This window comes from Canis aureus, chromosome 17, assembly GCF_053574225.1.
Source record: "Canis aureus isolate CA01 chromosome 17, VMU_Caureus_v.1.0, whole genome shotgun sequence".
Lineage (NCBI taxonomy): Eukaryota > Metazoa > Chordata > Mammalia > Carnivora > Canidae > Canis > Canis aureus.
Window position 1 is genome coordinate 31,568,839 of NC_135627.1, and position 20,877 is coordinate 31,589,715.

The 20,877-nt window shown below is 35.7% G+C and overlaps 1 long non-coding RNA gene and 1 other non-coding gene across 3 annotated transcripts in view; one reads left to right on the top strand and one right to left on the bottom strand.

Moving 5' to 3' along the window:
* LOC144287510 (uncharacterized) overlaps positions 1 to 18,817 on the bottom strand; it is a 35,910-nt gene extending 17,093 nt beyond the window's left edge. For both annotated transcript variants that reach the window (XR_013355297.1, XR_013355296.1), the window contains exons 1-2: positions 18,630 to 18,817; positions 13,058 to 13,109 (exon numbers count right to left, since the gene is read on the bottom strand). This is a non-coding gene — a long non-coding RNA (uncharacterized LOC144287510). The remainder of the gene's footprint in view (positions 1 to 13,057; positions 13,110 to 18,629) is intronic.
* On the top strand, positions 6,607 to 6,709 carry LOC144288206 (U6 spliceosomal RNA). The gene has a single exon (XR_013356177.1). It is a non-coding gene; the product is annotated as a U6 spliceosomal RNA (small nuclear RNA).
* Positions 18,818 to 20,877: the final 2,060 nt, after the last annotated feature.

A 20,877-nucleotide genomic window follows, 5' to 3' on the forward strand; every position in this document is an offset into this window, starting at 1 on the left:
AAGATACCTAGGAATACACCTAACCGAAGAGGTAAAGGTACGCTAAAAACTCCAGAACACTTCTGAAAGAAATTGAGGAAGACACAAAGAGATGGAAAAATATTCCATGCTCATGGATTGGAAGAATTAATATTGTGAAAATGTCAATGCTACCCAGGGCAATTTACACATTTAATGCAATCCCTACCAAAATACCATGGACTTTCTTCAGAGAGTTGGAACAAATCATCTTAAGATTTGTGTGGAATCAGAAAAGACCCCAAATAGCCAGGGAAATTTTAAAAAAGAAAAACATAGCTGGGGGCATCACAATGCCAGATTTCAGGTTGTACTACAAAGCTATGGTCATCAAGACAGTGTGGTACTGGCACAAAAACAGACACATAGATCAATGGAACAGAATAGAGAATCCAGAAGTGGACCCTGAACTTTATGGTCAACTAATATTCGATAAGGGAGGAAAGACTATCCATTGGAAGAAAGACAGTCTCTTCAATAAATGGTGCTGGGAAAATTGGACATCCACATGCACAAGAATGAAACTGGACCATTCTCTTACACCAGACACAAAGATAAACTCAAAATGGATGAAAGATCTAAATGTGAGACAAGATTCCATCAAAATCCTAGAGGAGAACACAGGCAACACCCTTTTTGAACTTGGCCACAGTAACTTCTTGCAAGATACATCCATGAAGGCAAGAGAAAGAAAAGCAAAAATGAACTATTGGGACTTCATCAAGATAAGAAGCTTGTGCACAGCAAAGGATACAGTCAACGAAACTAAAAGACAACCTACAGAATGGGAGAAGATATTTGCAAATGATGTATCAGGTAAAGGGCTAGTTTCCAAGATCTATAAATTACTTATTAAACTCAAGAGCAAAGAAACAAACAATCCAATCATGAAATGGGCAAAAGACATGAACAGAAATCTCAGAGGAAGACATAGACATGGCCAACACGCACATGAGAAAATGCTCCGCATCACTGGCCATCAGGGAAATACAAATCAAAACCACAATGAGATACCACCTCACACCAGTGAGAATGGGGCAAATTAACAAGGCAGGAAATAACAAATGTTGGAGAGGATGTGGCGAAAGGGGAACCCTCTTGCACTGTTGGTGGGAATGTGAACTGGTGCAGCCACTCTGGAAAACTGTGTGGAGGTTCCTCAAGGAGTTAAGAATAGACCTGCCCTACGACCCAGCAATTGCACTGCTGGGGATTTCCCCCAAAGATACAGATGCAATGAAACGCCGGGACACCTGCACCCCGATGTTTCTAGCAGCAATGGCCACGATAGCCAAACTGTGGAAGGAGCCTCGGTGTCCATCGAAAGATGAGTGGATAAAGAAGCTGTGGTCTATGTATACAATGGAATATTCCTCAGCCATTAGAAACGACAAATACCCACCATTTGCTTCGACGTGGATGGAACTGGAGGGTATTATGCTGAGTGAAATAAGTCAATTGGAGAAGGACAAACATTATATGGTCTCATTCATTTGGGGAATATAAATAATAGTGAAAGGGAATAAAGGGGAAAGGAGAAAAAATAAGTGAGAAATATCAGAAAGGGAGACAGAACATGGAAGACTCCTAACTCTGGGAAACAAACAAGGGGTGGTAGAAAGGGAGGTGGGCGGGGGGGGGGGGTGACTGGGTGATATGCACTGAGGAGGGCCCTTGACAGAATGAGCACTGGGTGTTATACTATATGTTGGCAAATTTAACTCCAATAAAAAAAATAATAAAAAAATAAATGTTTGATAGAATTAACTTGTGAAGCCATGTTGTCTTGGACTTTTGTTTGTTGAGTTTTAAAATTAGTGATTCAACTTAATTGTCAGCAATCCTCTATCAAATTTTTCTATTTCTTCCTTACTCAGTTTTGTGAGGTTATGTGTTTCTAGGAATGTAAGTATTTCTTCTAGATTGTCTAATTTGTTGGCATATAATTTTTCATAATATTTTCTTATAATAATTTGTATTTCTGTGGTGTGAATTGATTTTGTTTATTTGAGTCCTATTTCTCTTTATTCTATCTCTTTTGATGAGTCTGGCTAAAGTTTTATCAATATTTTTGATCTTCAAAGAACCAGCTCCTGGTTTCACTCAATCTATTCGTTTTTTTCAGTTTTTACATATTTTATTTCTTTATCTTCTTGCTGGGATCTTTCCTTTATGATTATACAGTGTCCTTCCTTGTCTCTGTTTTAAAGTCTATTTTATCCAATATAAGTATTGTTACCTTAGCTTTCTCTTTGCTTACATTTTCATTGGAAATGAAAAATTTCCACCCCTTTACTTTCAATCTGCATATGTCTTTGGGTCTGAAATGAGTCTCTTGTAGGCCACATATAGATGGGTCTTGCTTTTTTATCCATTCAGTATCCCTGTGTCTTTTTTTTTTTTAATATTTTATTTATTCATGAGAGACACACAGAGAGAGAGGCAGAGACACAGGCAGAGGGAGAGGCAGGCTCCATGCAGGGAGCCTGACATGGGACTCAATCCCAGGTCTCCAGGATCACACCCTGGGCTGAAGGTGGTGCTAAACTGCTGAGCCACCCAGGCTGCCCATCCCTGTGTCTTTTGATTGGAGAGTTTAATCCACTTACATTCAAAGTAATTAATGATAAGTATGTATGTCTTGCCATTTTGTTACATGTTTTATGATTATTCTGTTGTTCTCTCTTCCTTTCTTCTCTTGCTCTCTTCTCTCATAGTTTGCTGGCTTTCTTTAGTGATATATTTTGATTTCTTTCTCTTTATTTTTTGCATATATATCACTGGTTTTCGATTCGTGGTTACCATCAGGTCTGTATCTAACATCTTATGCATACAGCAGTCTATATTAAGTTGATGGTTAAGTTTAAATCCATTCTTTACTCCTTTCCCCCACCCCACAGTTTTCTTCTATGGTGTCATACTTTATATCCTTTTATTTTGTGAATCCCTTGACTTATTTTTACAGATATACTTTACTGTTTTTGTGCTTCATACTTTTATTACTCCTGATTATGGTCTTTTCTATGTGAAGAGCCCTCTTTAACATTTCTTGTAGGACTGGTTTAGTAGTGAAGAAATCCTTTAACTTTGTCTAGGAAACTCTCTCTTTCTATCCTGAATGATAGTCTTGCTAGATTGAGTAATCTTGCCTGCAGATTTTTTCCTTTCAGCACTTCAAATCTATCATGACCCTCCATTCTGGACTACAAAGTTTCTGCTGAAAACTCGGCTGGCTGACAACCTGATAGGGTTTCTCTTATACATGACTGTTTTCTTTTTTCTTGCTGCTTTTAAAGTTCTCTCTTTATCATTATTTTTTGCCATCTTAATTACTATGTGTCTTGGTATGAACCTCCTTGGGTGGATTTTGTTGGGGACTTTCTGTGCCTCCTAGATTTGGATGTCTGTCTCCTTCCCCAGAGTTGGGAAGTTTTCAGCTATTATTTCTTCAAATACATTTTCTGCCCCCTTTTCTCTCTCTTCTTTTCTGGAATCCCTATAACGCAAATGTTATTATGCTGGATGGTGTTGCTGAGTACCCCAAGTCCATTTTAATATTTTATAATTTTTTGTCTCTCCTTTTTAACTTTATTGTTGTCCTCCAGGTCACTGATCTGTTCTTCTGCTAATCTATGATGTACTGGATTAAATCTGTAGATTGTTTTGGGTAACATGGACATTTTGACAATATTTGTTTTTCCAATCCATGAGCATAGAATATCTTTACATTTGTTTGTGTCATGTTTAATTTCTTTCATCGGTATTTTATACTTTTCAGAGAACAAGGGTTTCACCTCCTTAGTTAAGTTTATTCCTAGGCATTTTATTAATTTTGGTGCAATTATAAATAGTACTATAATTTTTTTAGTTTCTCTTTCTGTGACTTTGTTGTTAGTATATACAAACACTATCAACTTCTGGGAATTAGTTTTGTATCCTGCCACTTTACTGAATTCATTTATTTCTTCTAATAGTTTTTTGGTGGCATCTTTAGGATTTTTTATGTATAGTATTGTGTCATTTGCAAATAGTGACAGTTTGGATTCTTCTTTACCAATGTCCATGGCTCTTTTCTCTTTCTCTTGTCTGATTACTATGGCTAGGTCTTGTAGTACTATGTTGAATAATAGTGGCAAAATTAGACATCCTTGTCTTATTCCTGATCTTAGAGGGGAAACTCCCCGGTTTTCACAATTAAGGATGATGTCAACTGTGGGTTTCTCATGTATGGCCTTTGTGATGTTGAGATATGTTCCCTCTAACTGTATTTTGTTAAGAGTTTTTATTGTGAATGGATATTGAGTCTCTTATTTTTACTTATTTTTAAGATTTTATTTATTCACAAGAGTCACAGAGAGAGAGGCAGAGACATAGGCAGAGGGAGAAGCAGGCTCCTGTGGGGAGTCCAATGTGGGACTTGATCCCAGGACCCCAGGATCATGACCTGAGCCAAAAGGCAGATGCTCAACCACTGAGCTACACAGGTGCCCCAATATTGAGTGTTTTTAAATTGTTTTTCTGCATCTACTGAGAAGATTATATGATTTTCATCCTGGGTTTTGTTGATGTGGTGTCTGATGATTGAACCATCCCTGCATCCTTAGACTAAATTCCACCTGATTGTGGTGAATGATATTTTTAAAGTATTGTTATATGTGGTTTGCTAATATATTTTTGAGGACTTTTGCATTTATGTTCCTTAGGAATATTGGCTTGTAGTTTTCTTTATTGTGGTGTCTTTTTCTGCTTTTGATAATGCTGGCATGGTAGAATGTATTTGGAAGCTTTACTTCATCTTCTGTCTTTTGGAACACTTTGTGGAGAGTAAGTATTAATTCTTCTTTAAATGTCTGGTAGAATTCATTTACAAATCCATCTGATCCTGAGCTTTTGTTTTTTGGCAGTTTTTTTTTTTAAATTTTTGAATCAGTTTTTTTACTTGTAATTGCTCTGTTCAGATTTTCTATTTCTCCCTGCTTCAATTTTGGAAAATTGTATATTTCTCACATTTAACCCACTTCTAGGTTGTGCAGTTTGTTGGCATATAATCAAAATTCTTTATTTCACATCATTTTTTAGACATGCTAACTCAAGTCTTGCATAAGTAAAGTTCTCCAGAAAGAAGAACATAAATAATCAAATAATGAAAAGGCGGTAGTCTACGTTTAAACATGTTATTAGATCAAATCTATAGGCTAAGAAAAATGAATAATAGTTCATTTGCAAGTTGACTTAATGCATTCACATAATTTTTTACATCCTAGAGTTGTCTTTTTTTGTGTGTGTATTTTTCATTTGCCAACATATAGCATAACACCCAGTGCTCATCCCGTCAAGTGCCCCCTCAGTGCCGGTCACCCAGTCACCCTAACCCCCCACCCACTTCCCTTTTCAACACCCCTTGTTTGTTCCCCAGAGTTGTTCTTGATCTGACAAAAATATGCAAAATAAATGAAAACATAATACACAAATTTCTATTCTTTTTCAGAAAAAAAAAATTGTTTCTCCAACATTTCTAAAGATTCCTAATCCACAAGGCACAACCGTAAACAAATGCAAATCAATGTATCTGAGAGCTAGAGGAATTTACACAAATTACCAAGTGGTAAGAAGAGGCCATAGCCAAAGTATGGCCTCAGGTAACCACATAGTGATAAGGTGACTGCACATTTCAATCAATCCACTAAAATTAATTTGGCAATGCTATACACATTTGCAGCATAAGACACACAAAAGATAAGGTCATTATCCTGAAGGCACTCAATCAATCATCTCAATATCACTTTTATTGAAGTGCTGACCGCTTTCTCCTACATTGGTCAAGTTTTTATGACTATCAGACATCCAGGAGAGGAAAGGTTCTATTGTTTTTCCTCAAAGGAAAATTCACTTTCAAAGACATTCACCAAGATTTTACCAACAAGAGTAGTAGTATAAAACTTAATACACTGACATGGCCTATAGTGACTAAATACATTTCCAAGTGCCTAAATTCACATGAGAAAGAACATTTTGGTTTTCTTTTTGAGCCCAACATGGGACTCGATCCTAGGTCCCCTGGATCACGCCCCAGACTGAAGGCAGCACTAAACCACTGAGCCACCTGGACAGCCCAAGAGAAAGAACATTCTATAAATGCCAATAAGCAACTGTGCTGAATAATAGAGAAATAAGCTAAAGAAACCTGAAAAATATTGCTAAAAGTTTTTGATCCCTGGTTACTTTGGAGATTTGAAAAGAAAGACATAGATGACAAATGAATCTTAAGAATCAAATGGTCTTGGGACCCCTGAGTGGCTCAGCGGTTGAGCGTCTGCATTCTGCTCAGAGCGTGATCCTGGAGTTCCAGGATCAAGTCCCACATCGGGCTCCCTGCATGGAGCCTGCTTCTCCCTCTGCCTATGTCTCTGCCTGTCTCTCTGCATCTCTCATGAATAAATAAATATAATCTTTAAAAAAAAAGAATCAAATGGTCTTGTATTCCAGTTCTGGCTCAATTATTTATAAACTACATGACCCCAGGAAAAGTCTCCCTATCATCTATTTGCACCTCAGTTCTGTCACCTATAATAAGTGGAAAATATTGTGCTCACTTCAGCAAAAGATGTACTAAAATTGGAACAATCCAAAGGTGGTTAGCAAGGTCCCTGTACAAAGATGACACATAATTCATGAAGAATTCCATTTTTTTAGAAAGTGGAAAATCTCACTACATCATAAAGTATGATGTTTAAATGAGACAACATCTCTTTTAACAATACTAATTTAGAATTTGGCTCATAGTAAGCCTTAGATAAATGTTAGCTTTTACGTATTAGCAAAACACTAGCAAATACATATAATGTATATCATTGGGCACATGATAGATAATGTGCATAACATGCACATAGTATGTATGATTTAAATATACATATGTATATATTTACATATGTATGCATATGTTTATATACACATATGTCTATTTATATGTGTATACATCTGTATGTTTATATACATATATGTATAATTCACTTCTATAATTCCACTCAGTTAATTTATAAAAGGCAGTTTGCCTAGACAAGATGATCATTTGCTCTAATCCAGGCAAGTAAATACCTATTGAAAAAAGTCAATCCATAGGAAATATAGTCAATAATAGTATAAATTTGTAAGGTGACAGTAACTATATTTTTTGTGGTGAGAATTTTGTAATGTATACAAATGTTACACCTGGAACTAATATAATATTGTATGTCAACTGTACTTCAATTAAAAAAAATCAATCCGGGGTGTGTAGGTGACTCAGTTGGGTAAATGTCTGACTCTATTTCAGTTCAGGTCATGATTTCAGGGTTGTGAGATCAAGCCCCTTGTCAGGCTCCATGCTGAGCATGGAGCCTACTTAAGATTTCTTCTCTCCCTTTCCCTTTGTCCTCCCCAAAAAAAGAAAAAATAAATTCTATCTTTTTTTTGACAAAAGAATAGGTAAAAATCTTGGACTTCTTTCAGTCAGAGAGAGCTAAATTAGAACCCTGACTCAACCACTTTATATATAAGTGACTTTGGATATAATGCTTATTCTCCCTGTGTCCATAGGGCAAGTGAGGATAATAAAAAAGTATTTATTTCATAACAGACATTTTTAAAGACATATATACACAGTGCTTAACCCAAAGCTTGGCATTTATCTGAAACTCAATAATAGTTACTATTAACTGTTATTTATTTATACGGGTCTGTGTATACCAATTTATTAGGTTGGTGACATAGGTGCTTCTTTCGCTGCAGCTTTCTTAGCTGAGAAGATCCATAGTCCATATACATAAGTGGAATTTATGGGCTCTAGTCAACTAAAACACATTAGCAATGTCTAGGGACCAAAGGAAAGAAAGTAAGTTATTTTCAAAACATTCTGATGAGATGTCATGTGTTTTATAAGTGAGACAAAAGGATATAGGTTGTTGTATAACACGCATCAGCATTCTCTATTCCCTTTGTAACAGAGCAACCAACAAGACATGTGTCTCTTTCAAAAGCAGTCATTATTGAGCAGATACTTTATAAGTATAGCTAAGTGTAGTGCTAGACACTAGAGACAAAAAGATTAAGAAACATATCACCTGTTACCTTCTGGAGTTATAATCTAGTAAGTATGGTAGGCACTTAAAAAGTATAACACAACTAAATATACAATTATAAATCATGTAGGAGCTGCAAAGAAAAAGTAAAATCTGCAACTGGGGAGCAAGGAGCATGATCAATCTTCCCAGTTTGCTTGGGGCTATCCTGGGTTTAGCACTGGAAGTCTCATTTTGTAAGAAGTAACTCAGTTCTAAGCAAACCAGGAGAGTTCCTCAGCCCAGAAGTAGAATGAGGAGACCTGATAGAGTAGGAGTCAGAGAAAGCCTCTCTGAGAAGGTGATTTTTATGCTGGGGCATAAAGAAAGAGCAGAAGTTGGCAAAATCAGAATCAATGCAAAAGCATTCCTGGTGATTGAGAAGATGTGTAAGGCCTGCGATGGGGAAGAATTTAGTGAAAAAGGACCAGAAAGGAAAGCTAACTTTGACATGAGGCCAGAAAGGCTGGCAGATCACACTGGGGGAAGGGGGCAGGGGGAGGTGGATTTTAGCTGGACAGCAACAGAAAGATGCTGAAAACCTTTGAGCAGAGGAGTAACCAAGTTCAAAAATCCTGTATAAGCTACTTAATATTTTAAGAGAATCACTCTGACTACTATAGGGAGAAATGATAAGAGAGAAGCAGCAATCTGTTTCAACATGCCCTTCAGGTTATACTGATACACCCCTAAAGCTTGAGAACTACTACTTAAAAAAACAAAATTACCTAAAAAGACATGGGAATATAGTAATAGTATTATTCCACTTTAGAGTCAAGATTCTGGAAAATAAGAGTAGGCCTAAAAAGAGAACAGGGGCCTGTGTTGTTTGTGTTGACAAACGTGATTCAGGTTTTTCAGATTCCATATTACATCACCAACAATGTACTCATGATAGGATAATTAGCAGCTAGGGGGAAATGTATTTAAGCTACAGTTTGAAAGGCAAAGACAGAAATGACAAGTTTAAGATTTCTCAGTAATTACTAGGTAAAATGATGATTGTTAATGAAAAGAAAAACCATAAAAGAGTTTCCAGAACTATGCAAAACCAAAGTTCCTTCTAGTCCTGTATTTCTGTGATTCCACGAACAGAAAGACAATTAAAACCAAATTTTGGAGTATAGTTGATGCACAGTGTTACATTACTTTCAAGTATACAACATAGCAATTCAATATATCTATATGTTATGCTATGCTCACCTCAAGTGTAGCTACCATCTGTCACCATATAATGTTACTACAATACCATTGACTCTATTCCCTATGCAGAAAGAGAATTTTAATTGGTAGTTAACTCTTTAGTATTTAGACCCAGATGATTAAATCTGAATATTCAAAATCCCAGGCTAAAATTTGTCTCAATTTTAATCCAAGGAAGGACACATGAACAGAGAGCTATTACTGAAATTTTATAGGATGAGACTCATGATGTGCAACAGTGAAAGGTACACAGTTTATCAAAAAGAAACATGCAATAGAAAACAGAAGCCTCTGTGCACTGTGTGGGGATTCAAAGCTGAGAGCACATATGGTAGAAAAAATGTATATGTCAAAAAGTAAATGTGAGAGTAACAATGAAAGAATACTAGAAACTCCTAGGCCAGAGAGAGTATATAGATGACACTTTCCTTAGATAAATAAAATAGTTGGTGTCAAGCTGTAGTAACAGTGAGAACACCAAATATCCTTACAACTCTTAGAGGACTTAACTCATCAGGAGAGAATAAAATATGTTTTCTTGCCTTTTAACACCAATTTTACTCTTCAGATAAGAAAAGAAATAACTTGGGAATCTTACTTTGAGTCTAATTTTGACCACCAGAGAAGTGATTTGTTATGTAAATATATTCAAAATTTGAAGACATTTTGCATTGGGGAATTTAATAACAAAAGAATAGAAATACTCATTTCATATTCTTTGGAAGAGCATTAATTTTTTGATGTGAAACTTTATGCCATGTCACTCATTATTCTTAGAAGGCTCTTATACTGGGTAGCTCAGTCGGTTAAGCATCCAACTCTTGATTTTGGTTCAGATCATGATTTCAGGGTTGTGTGATTGAGCACCGAGTCCAGTTCCTCACACCACAGGGAGTCTGCTTGAGATTCTCTCTCCCTCCACACCTCCCCCTGACTCATATTTTCTCTCTCTCTCTCTCTTTCTCTCTCTAAAATAAATAAATAAATTAGTCTTTTTAAAAAATAAAATGTCATCTAAGTCAACTACTTTATTCTGGTGATGAAGCTGTTTTTACATCCAGATAAGATGTATATCTGATTGATCAGGTACTTTCTAATTTAACTGAAGTCTAACTGGATAATGAATGAAGATAGCTTTAAATGTTGCCCTCCAAATATCTGTTAGCCAAGGTTTTACTGAAAATGATGGTTCTCAAACTTTAAGGTATTTTTTCTAATGGAATCAACTGGAAGACTTTAAAACACAGGGTTCTGTGCTCCATCTATAGGATTTTGGTTTTAGTAGGTCTAGGGTGGGGGCTGAAAGTTTGCATCTCTAATTCCCAGATGCTGATGCTACCAGCCCTCTAACCATTTTGAGAACCTCATAGCGAATAAAAGAATATGATGTTGAGCTTCTGTAAACAAACCTTCCCATAAAGCAGGTGAAGTCAGTGGCTCAATCCTCCTCTTTCTGCCTGAAAAGGAGCCACTCTCCAGTCTCTCAATCTTGTCTACACAATAGGAACTCTCCCTGGGAAGTTTAAAAAATATTTCTGTCCAGGTTTTGCTACCCCTGGCTCTGATTGTATGAATCTGTACTTCCAACAAGACAATCAGTTAGTTAAATTTTCAGGCAATTCTATCCTGAAGTGTCAGTGTTGAGAATCACTGACCTTTATGCTGATAGGTCTTGAGTATTTAGCTCTTACACTTGATCCTGTTGGCATCACCACTTAGCAGCTGTCATCTAAGCAACTTAACCTCAAACCTTGAGCTAATTAGGTGGCATGCACTAAATGAGGGGCTAGGCACACTAAATGGGTTCCTTTGTTGTAATAAGAACTAATTAACTATATCACAGTTACCACTGTCTAGAAACCTTGATTTGGAGATGATGGTTCAAATACCAAGCATTTTTACTACCATCACCAACAACAAATAACTGTGTCTTGAACATTTACAGCATATAAGGGGGAAACAATCCCTCGTGTGTACTCTGCAGGTAAAGAGGGAGCTCTGGTTCTCATTCACATGAGCTTAAGTTGTTAGTTTACTGTCAGCATTTTCAGAGATGATAATCTATGTACTGCCCTGGGAAATCCCTGTGAAAAAGTCAAGGTGAGGGCAGGAAAGAATTGTTGCATCTATCATAAAGGAGAGTACACAGTGGGTGCTCAAATATGACTAATTTAAAGTCAGATAATTTTAAGCAAGTGAAAGTTTTTAAATTGTAAGCTCTTCTTTCAACTAAAAATATTTCCCTTGTTTTAAAATCAATGAGACTGTTGATTCTACCTATATTCTCCATATCCAGTACCTAATGCTTCTTTGTTTTTTGCCTTTTTTTTTTTTTTTTGTCTCTGAAACCACTGACTGAATTGCTGCATAAGGATGAGGAAAAAAGGGATCCCTGGGTGGCTCAGTGGTTTGGCGCCTGCCTTTGGCCCAGGGCGCGATCCTGGAGTCCCGGGATGGAGTCCCACGTCGGGCTCCTGGCATGGGGCCCGCTTCTCCCTCCTCCTGTGTCTCTGCCTCTCTCTCAATCTCTGTGTCTATCATGAATAAATAAATAAATAAATCTTTAAAAAAAAAAAAAGGAAAAAAATTGGGAAGTGAATTTTAATTCTACAGTATTCATTTGATTATGAGTTTCTTTCCTTATTTATATGTCCTAAAACAAAACAAAACAAAAACCACTCCACAAATCAATGAATTAGCATACAAGAACACATTTTCATTATATTTTGTTTTTCTCAGGATTGTGTTCAGGAACAAACTGATTGATATTGCTAGAACTGATAAATATTGATAATATGTTATCATCTTCTCAACAATGAAGAAAGATTATCTTCATGGTAGCTGTATACATTATCTATATGCATGTGACATATTTAACCACTGTCATTATAAGAATATCAAATAGTTTTATTAAAACAGTTGATCATATTTGCATCTAGATTAAAGAAAATATATTAATTTATATTTGTAATAAGAAATGGGTATTTTCATAACTACCATGATAAATATTTAAATATATGTAACTGAATTTTCAGGCACAAGTCCTTGATGTGTATTTCTTTAATCTGAACATATTTTTCTTAATTCAATAAAAAACTTTTATAAAAGCAAATAATTTTATGCAAGAAATTTAATGTGCTTACTAAGTACTAAACTTCATACTTGCAACATGAGAGAATCTAAAAGTGCTAAAGAGTGAAGAAAGATCATCTCAGAAACTCAGGAATTTACTTACAGAATTCAGAGTTCTTGGTAAGTGTTATGTTTCTTTCTAAAACCAGTGGAGAATTCATCATTTAACAATGAGCAATAGCCAAAGAAATGCATTTTTGAAAAATGACTAAAGTGTGTACTTTAAATGGACAAGGGAACTTTAATGAGATCTTGTGCAATTTGTGGCAATAGCAAAATAAAAAATGGTAAGCTAGATACTTGTGCATTTATCTCTAAAAAAAGAGAAGAAACTGCACTCTGCGTAAATATCTAATCAAAATTAAGTATGCACGACTGCGCTCTAATTTTGGGGACTCCATTTGTTTATCTTAAGACCTGCACTGGACAGATAGCTTCTTTAATGTGTATATTATGTTCTCTAGATAGCAAATATAGATGCTGGTTTTTTAGTTTTAAGAATTATTTTTTCCGTTTTCTTATTGTCAAAATTACCTATAAATTGCCAGAAGCACCATCAAGTTTAGGTAGTCTGGGTTCTAATAATTAAGCCATGAGATGAAACTTACCTACTTCTATAATACTAGCTCAAGCCCAGCAGAATCAGCAGTGCCAAGCACTCTGGAATTGAATGAAAGAAAGATGTTATTTACTAGGAGATAGAAAGAAGTGCTATATACATTTTTTTCAAGTATAGGGAGAAGACGGTATAGTGAGTAGTGATTCCACAGCTTAGTGATCCACAGAGGTAAAAAAGACAACAGGCATGAGTGGGAATAGGACAAGGTAGGGGGAGAGATGGCAATTGTAAATGTCTTCACCTTGCACAATTTTTATCATACAGTGTATGCTCAATAAAATTTTACTGAATATTCATTTATCATATTCATATTTATGGTATGATTTTAAATTTTTAGAGAAATTGAAAATAGGAAATAAGACTATGCAGATACTAACATAAAAACATTACAAACAAAATACAATTTTAACGACATACACAGAATTGCTGATTTTTATTATATCCATTGCTCTTCAATTCAAACTGTGTTTGTTAATACAGAGAAAGCTCTACTTCCTGACTTATTTCCTTAACAGTCTTCCCTGACTGCCTTGCTCTCCAATTACTGATCTTCTATATGGTAATCATTTAAAGAAAAAAATACATTAGATTGTGTTACTTTCCTAGTTATTTTTCCAACAATTTCCCATTGTACTTCGCAAAACATTATATCATGAACTACAAACCTCTGCATTGTTTGGTCTCTGTCTATTCCAGTTTCCCACCTCCATCTCATCTTCCCTCTCTCCTTGTCCCATTGCATTTGGACCTTCTTCTCAGTTCCAGAAATATACCAGGCTGTTTCCCACATCAAGGCCTCCAGGGGCACAGCTCACTCTCTTTGGAATATCATACTACACATTCCTCTTTTGGGTCACTAGTCATTTAGGGCTCAGTCAACTGAGACCTCTATGGGGAGACCTTCTCTCATAATCCTGAGTGTAATAGGTCCCCTAGTGTTAATCTCTTTCCTTGCTTGCTGCTGTTCCCCTTCATAGTACTTATCACAGATAGTAATTATGTAATTTAAGTGTTGATGTGGTCATTGCCAGTCTTCTCCCTTCCAGAGGGAATCTCATGAGGGTGGAAACTGCTTCTGTTGGGTTCACCACTTCATAGCCATCATCTAACACAAAGCCTGACATACAGCAGGTGCTCAGCATTTCTAAGATGAGTTTATAACTTGTAGTAAAATAGTGCCAGGATTCTACTTAAATTACCTAGAAAATCTTAGTCTTATAGGTGAAATGACAATTTAATGACAAAGAAAAATTAAATTTCTACTAAATTGTCCATAAAAAGGTAAATGTTACTAAAAAGAACTAGCAAAAATGCAGAATTGGAACAATATGAATGAATCTATATTGTGTCTTTTACGTGAAACCTTAAAGCCAGAATAGGAGTAAAATATTTTATTCACTTAGTTTCTAAAAATTCTATTATGGTAAGAACAACTAACATGAGATTTATCCTCTCAACAAATTTTTAAGTGTACCACACAGTATGATTGACTCTAGGCACGATGTTGTATAGCAGATCTCTAGGATTTATTCATCTTGTTTAACTGAAACTTCATGCACATTGGTTAGTAACTCCCCATTCCCCCCTCTCCTCAGCCTCTGGCAACCACCATGTCACTCTTTGATTCTATGAATTTAACTGTATTAGATACCTCATGTAAGTGGAATCCTACAGCGTGTGCCTTTCTGTGACCAGCTTGTTTCACTTAGCATACTATGCTCAAGGTTCATCCATGTTGTTGCATATTGAAGAATTTTCTTCTTCTTTTTTAAGGCTGAATGAGATTCCATTGAGTATATCACCTTTTCTTTATCCATCCATTTGTTGATGGACATTTAGGTTGTTTCCACACCATGGCGATTGTAAGTGATGCTGTGATGAGCATGAGAGGGCTAGTGTGTCTTCAAGAATCTTGATTTCAATTCTTTTGGATAAATACCAAAAAGTGGGATTGCTGGATCATATAATGATTCTATTTTTAACCTTCTGAAGAATCTCCATACTGTTTTCCATAGTATCTGCACCATTTACATTCCCACTGACAGCGTGTGAGGGTTCTAATTTTTCCATATTTGCATTAACACTAGTCTTTATTCTAAAGTCGCTTTTAAAATTAGAGTTTTTAAAATCTCCATTAATACTTATTAAAACAGTGTTAAATAACTCTTCAATCAACCTCTTCGTCTTCAAAAATTTTTATTAAGGAGATAAGTAAAAATCATATATTCAGCCTTCCACTCCAGGGCAACAAGTATAATGATGATGGTTTAACAATGAAAAGTCAAGTGATAGTTGGCACTTTCAAAAAGCTAGTGTCACAAGAAGGCAAAGTAATTCAAATGGTGGCTCAGAACACAATCACGATTTTCATTTTAAATTTTCAACACAAAATAAGAAAAAAACATGTTTTACAGGATTTCTTTTTCATTTACAAAGACTACTATTTACGGGGAAAAGCAAAATAGCAATTAAAAACTGTTTAACAAATATGGGCAAATGACAGTACAAAATGTTAATAACCAGAAGCACTGAACCATGTGGATTTGGACTCACAAAGTGGCCTTTAAATGATTAGAAAATACAAGTGCTCTTGTCTGCTATTCTGAAGTGCTTTTGTGTAAATCAAGAATTGCAACAAGAGAATTGTTTTTGGCTTCATAAATACTTCCTATGAACTTTTGAAATTCAATCTGTATCTTTGTGTACACAATTACCACAAGAGTAATAACTGCAGATGGTATGTGAACTCTAAATCTCCAGCCTCCTGGGACTTTTCATTCCTAATTTTTGTTACCATAAGTTTTTTTTTTTTATCAATATACTACATAAACAGATTCCATTTATAGATATTTTTAAAGCAAAGGAAAAGTCCTATATAATCTCTACTGTCATAATATTTTTGGTTTGCTTATCTAATAGAAAAATGTAGTGGTATGTTCATTTATCTAAAACTTCATTTTGTGAGTTGATTAAAAGAAAAAAGGATGACATGATTCTTCTGAAAGTCTCCATTTTCCTGCTTTGGAGCAGTATCACAATAACAATAATCTATCTATAGATTAGATAGTCTCTTAAACTTCACCTATGACATTTATGATAGGATTTCCTTATCACCCCCACATCAGGGGCTTTCCCAGAAGGCAAATAATGTTAATTAATCTAAGCAATTTTTGAATAAAAGGAGTTTTAGATAGAGCCTGAATGCATAGTGGAAACTAAACCAGCTCCAAATCTACCTAGAGATGAAGGTGATAAGAAGGAAGTGGTATTAGTAGGAGGGCAAGGAAGAGAGAGATTCTCATGAACACAGGCGAAAGCATTGACTAATTATAGTTGGCACCTGTCAGCAGTTTTAAAGTGTTTAGACTAAGTTATATCCATATCTTCCTTAATTTTCTGAGATTATGAAGATTTTGTTGGACACAGATTGAAATAAATGCTTATAAGAGACATGATCAAAGTGTGACAGTACATAAAATATAATAATAAACAATAACCAACAATTAATAGATAAAATTTTCTCATCAGGGGATCTGAGAAGCCAAAAGCTACATACAAAAATAAAACAGCAAAACTATTTACTGTTATTTACTTATATAAATCTGTAGGTTGGGATCCCTGGGTGGCGCAGCGGTTTGGCGCCTGCCTTTGGCCCAGGGCGCGATCCTGGAGACCCGGGATCGAATCCCACATCGGGCTCCCGGTGCATGGAGCCTGCTTCTCCCTCTGCCTATGTCTCTGTCTCTCTCTCTCTCTCTCTGTGACTATCATAAATAAAATAAAATAAAATAAATTTAAAAAAAATAAAATAAAATAAATCTGTAGGTTACAGTCTTACGTTTTGGCAACTAACATTTTATGTATCTTCAGTGAGAACATTATTTCCCAATAAGAGAGTTCAATGTTGATAGTAATGTCAGGAACAAAATGGAAGAACATAATTCTGATTTCTATATATACTTCAATTTTTTTTCTTTTGACTCATAGTCATCTCTTCTTTTAAGAGTAATCCTTGTACATATCTCTGTATGATTCCTCCAACTCCATGCATTGAACCCTTCTGTTTCCTGCTCCATTGTTGCCTCAAAGATATCCCAAGACCCCCTAATTTTTGAGTAATCACCTTCCTCTCTCCTTTGTTTCACCAAGAAATTTCACTGAATGTATTCCTCCTGCTTCTAGTTCTATCCCTGCCACTCACTTTCCCTGAAAAGTGAGAGTAGCCTCTTTCCCACCTGAGGCTACTCTCAATAAGGTCTACTACTAATCATAAAATCGAGTTTTCTAAATCCTCATTCTCATGCTAAACATTTTTGACAAACACTTTTTCATGGAAAAAATTCTGCTTCCTTGTCCTTGACATCATAAAATATTGTCTTCCACTGGTTCTGTCTACATTTTGGTGCAGTTTTTTGTTTTGTTTTCTCCAACCTTTTTTCCCCATTCCTTTTCCAGCTCTTGTCCCTTAATTCCAATGCCCCTCATCTTTATCCATTGATTTTCCTTTCAATGCTCTCTTCCTGTATTTCTATAATTTGTTTATTAGTTCAATGAAAATATGCCCAACTATATATCTCTAGCAGCTATGGAATCTTTCTTGGATGTTAAACTGATACACTGAACCCAGTGTTTTCAAACAAGGCATATTCCCCAAACTATATCAGCTCCTAAAAATTTTCCATTTTTTTCTACTCTGTGACTTTTCCATAAATCTTTTTTGTTATGTCCAAGTACCACTCAAATACAGTGGGTTTTTCACAATGCTATTCATATCCATTTCTTTCTGTTTCCTTCTGCTGCCGTGATTCAATTCTAGAAACTTATTAACACAGTCTCTTCAATCTCCCATCCCCTTTGATGCCTCCGCTATCTTGTTATCAAAGTTGACATCCTTCAGTGTAGCTCAGATTATGTGTTCCCTTTACCAAAAACTTTCAATAGTTCAAATAAAGTTCAGACTCCATCATTCATAGACCTAGTTTGTGTGCATAACAAATTACCCAAAACTTAGTGTCAATAAATAACTGGGTTAGGAATCTGGACAAAGTGTAACAGGAATGTCTTGTCTGCTCCACAATGTTGAGTGCCTCATCTGGAAGATTTCCATATTGTGAACAGATTCATCTGAAAGATCAGTCATTCACAGGTTTAGCAATTGGTACTATGTTTCTTAGGCTGACCCTGTTATGTGGTATCTCTGCATGGGATAGTTTGGGCTTCATCACAGCTTAGTGGATGAATTCCAGGGACAAGAGCCTAAAGCAAAAGAGCCAAGCAGAAGCTCTATTCTTTTTATGACCTAGCCTCAGAAATCAAACAGCATCACTTGCACTCTTCTCCATTGGCTGAAGTGGTTTCAAGTTCAGCTAGTCCAAAAAGAAATACAATCTACCTCTTCATGGGGAATGGCAAAGTTCTGGAAGCATAAGCACCACAAATAGGATTGTCATCATTTTGGAAAAATACAACCCACTACAGATCTACCTACTTATTGTTAACCTCCATTCTCAGTTGGACATTGCACTAATGCCATACAGGATTTTTCCTTCTCCAGCACTTACTTCTCCTTATACATGCATCCTCATCTTCAGATGGAGCATATCACCACTGCTTTCTGGAATTCTGGTCCAAACTAAACTTAGAAAATCAAAGTGGAAGCAGAAAAGCAAAGAAAGATTCAGTGATAGGAGACATACAGAATGGAGAAGAAAAGAGAAATTCACTGTCAATCTGAGGTGAACTCTATCTGCACCTTGAAGGAAGAGACAAAGACAGATTTCAGATCATCCTTGGGAATCGGTCTATATGGCTGATGAAGTAACAGAATAAACTTTCAGTAATATAACATTCCAACTTTTTTATAGCTTAAGAAACATAACTAAGGGTTTAAATACATTTATTTTTCTACTTGCAAACTCAGCAAATATCAAACACGCTTTCACTTTTCTTCCTCCATACCTCAGCTCTAAACATTTGTTTCATCTGGAGCAAGTGTCTTCCACAAATAAACATGTTGATCTTTTAAGATCTCATTGAAATATCTTCTTCATGAAATCATCTGAAAGGTGATCTCTCTCTTGGGCAAATACACGTAAGCAGTGATTTCCTACATCTTTTATTACACTTACTACTTGTACACTAAAGAACATTTTCTATACCCTTGGAAAGGGTATAGAAATGGGAAGATGCTTGGGAGTAAAAGAATCTCACTTCTTTCTTCCCATGGCACTTTAGACAATGCCTCAAATATATTCACTTCTCAACATAGAGTTGTTGGATGAATGCATACTACATTAATCAAATCTATGAATGGAATTTTGCTGAAAACACACTTGGGATTGTAAGTATCATTTTGGCCCTTGTTTCTCATTTAAAAAAGTATACCAAAGCTGAAAAAGCCATAATTAAAAACAATTACAGTGATCAAGTTTTGCTTTCAGAGGAAGATGAAATTCTTTTAAAAAAGAAAAAGTAAGGTAAAAATAAAATAAAGGTTGTAAAGATGAAGTTTAATCTATAAAAATTCAGGAGACTATATGTTAGGTGAATTCAAGTACATACAACAAATTTTGGTGTACTGTTTGAAAGTCCTTGAAATTTAAAAAATAGTAAAATCATGATAAATAAGATAAAAATTTGGATATGTGGTTAAACTTTTTCCACTACGTTATAATATAAAGTATGACCAAGGTGGCCTAAATGTTCCACTCAACTTGACAAAACTTTAGGTAGTTTTCTTCCTGACAGTAAGCCGCGGTCTCCCTTTCCTTAAAGCATTTACTTTAAAAACATGCAATTATAAATTCTTTCTCTGCCCCTTTAAGATATAAACCTATTTGTCAGTTTTACAACCTATGAGTGCCTTTCCCAAGGCCTATGGAAGGTATTCCCTCGAAATGTAATCTACAGGAAACATAATGCTCCTATATCCCAATTTCTGTGGTATAGTCCGGAGCCTAACTTCAATAAGTGACGATTAGCAAACACAGATGGCCTAATTACACTGACCAACCAGCCATCTAACATTCTCCACTGCTTTTTCACTAACTAACAAGTGGTTAAGTCTCCTGTCTTCTGTTTCAATGGGAGTCGATCTCTCTCTCTTATTCCAATAATCTTGAATTATGAAGTCTTTTTTGTCTGTTTAACTCCATCAGGTGCTATTTTTCTTTGACAACTGTCACCTAAAAGAATTATTAGCTTAATTTATGCATGTCAGATTTAGAAAAAAATGTTAAGAAAACCAAGGTTTTTTTTTTTTTCTCTAAGCCATTGTAAATTAGTTTGTCTCATTAAAGACAAATCTATATCTTTTAGTAACTTGCCCTTCAGTGTTATCATCAAAGAAGATTGGGCAGAAGTGGACGGAATGCTGAACCCAGGATAGAATTCATTTTTTCAGTCATTTTTCCATCCATTCCACAAAATATTTTTGGCATCTTCTAACTACTAGGCACTATGAATGGGCATTTACTATTAAAAAGATGATAATATCTGGTCTCCTCCCACATGGACCTCACAATGCAGTCAGAGGTAGCAAGCTGTAAATGGTACATTACAGTACAATGTGACAAATGCTCTGATGCCCGTAGTTATTCCAGCCTCATCCTTGTCACATGCCCCAGCTCTGCATGGACAGTACAGCTTTCCTTTGCGCCTTCTGAGGCAGCTCAATCCCAAAACCAATCAGCAGGGGACTTAATGAAGAGAGAGGCAGAGTTCACAACTTATGTTGTGCTAGCTGCTTTGCTTCTAGTTTCCAGGAGAAATACTCTCCATCCAGGTGAGCATATTTCTGAGATTTGTTTA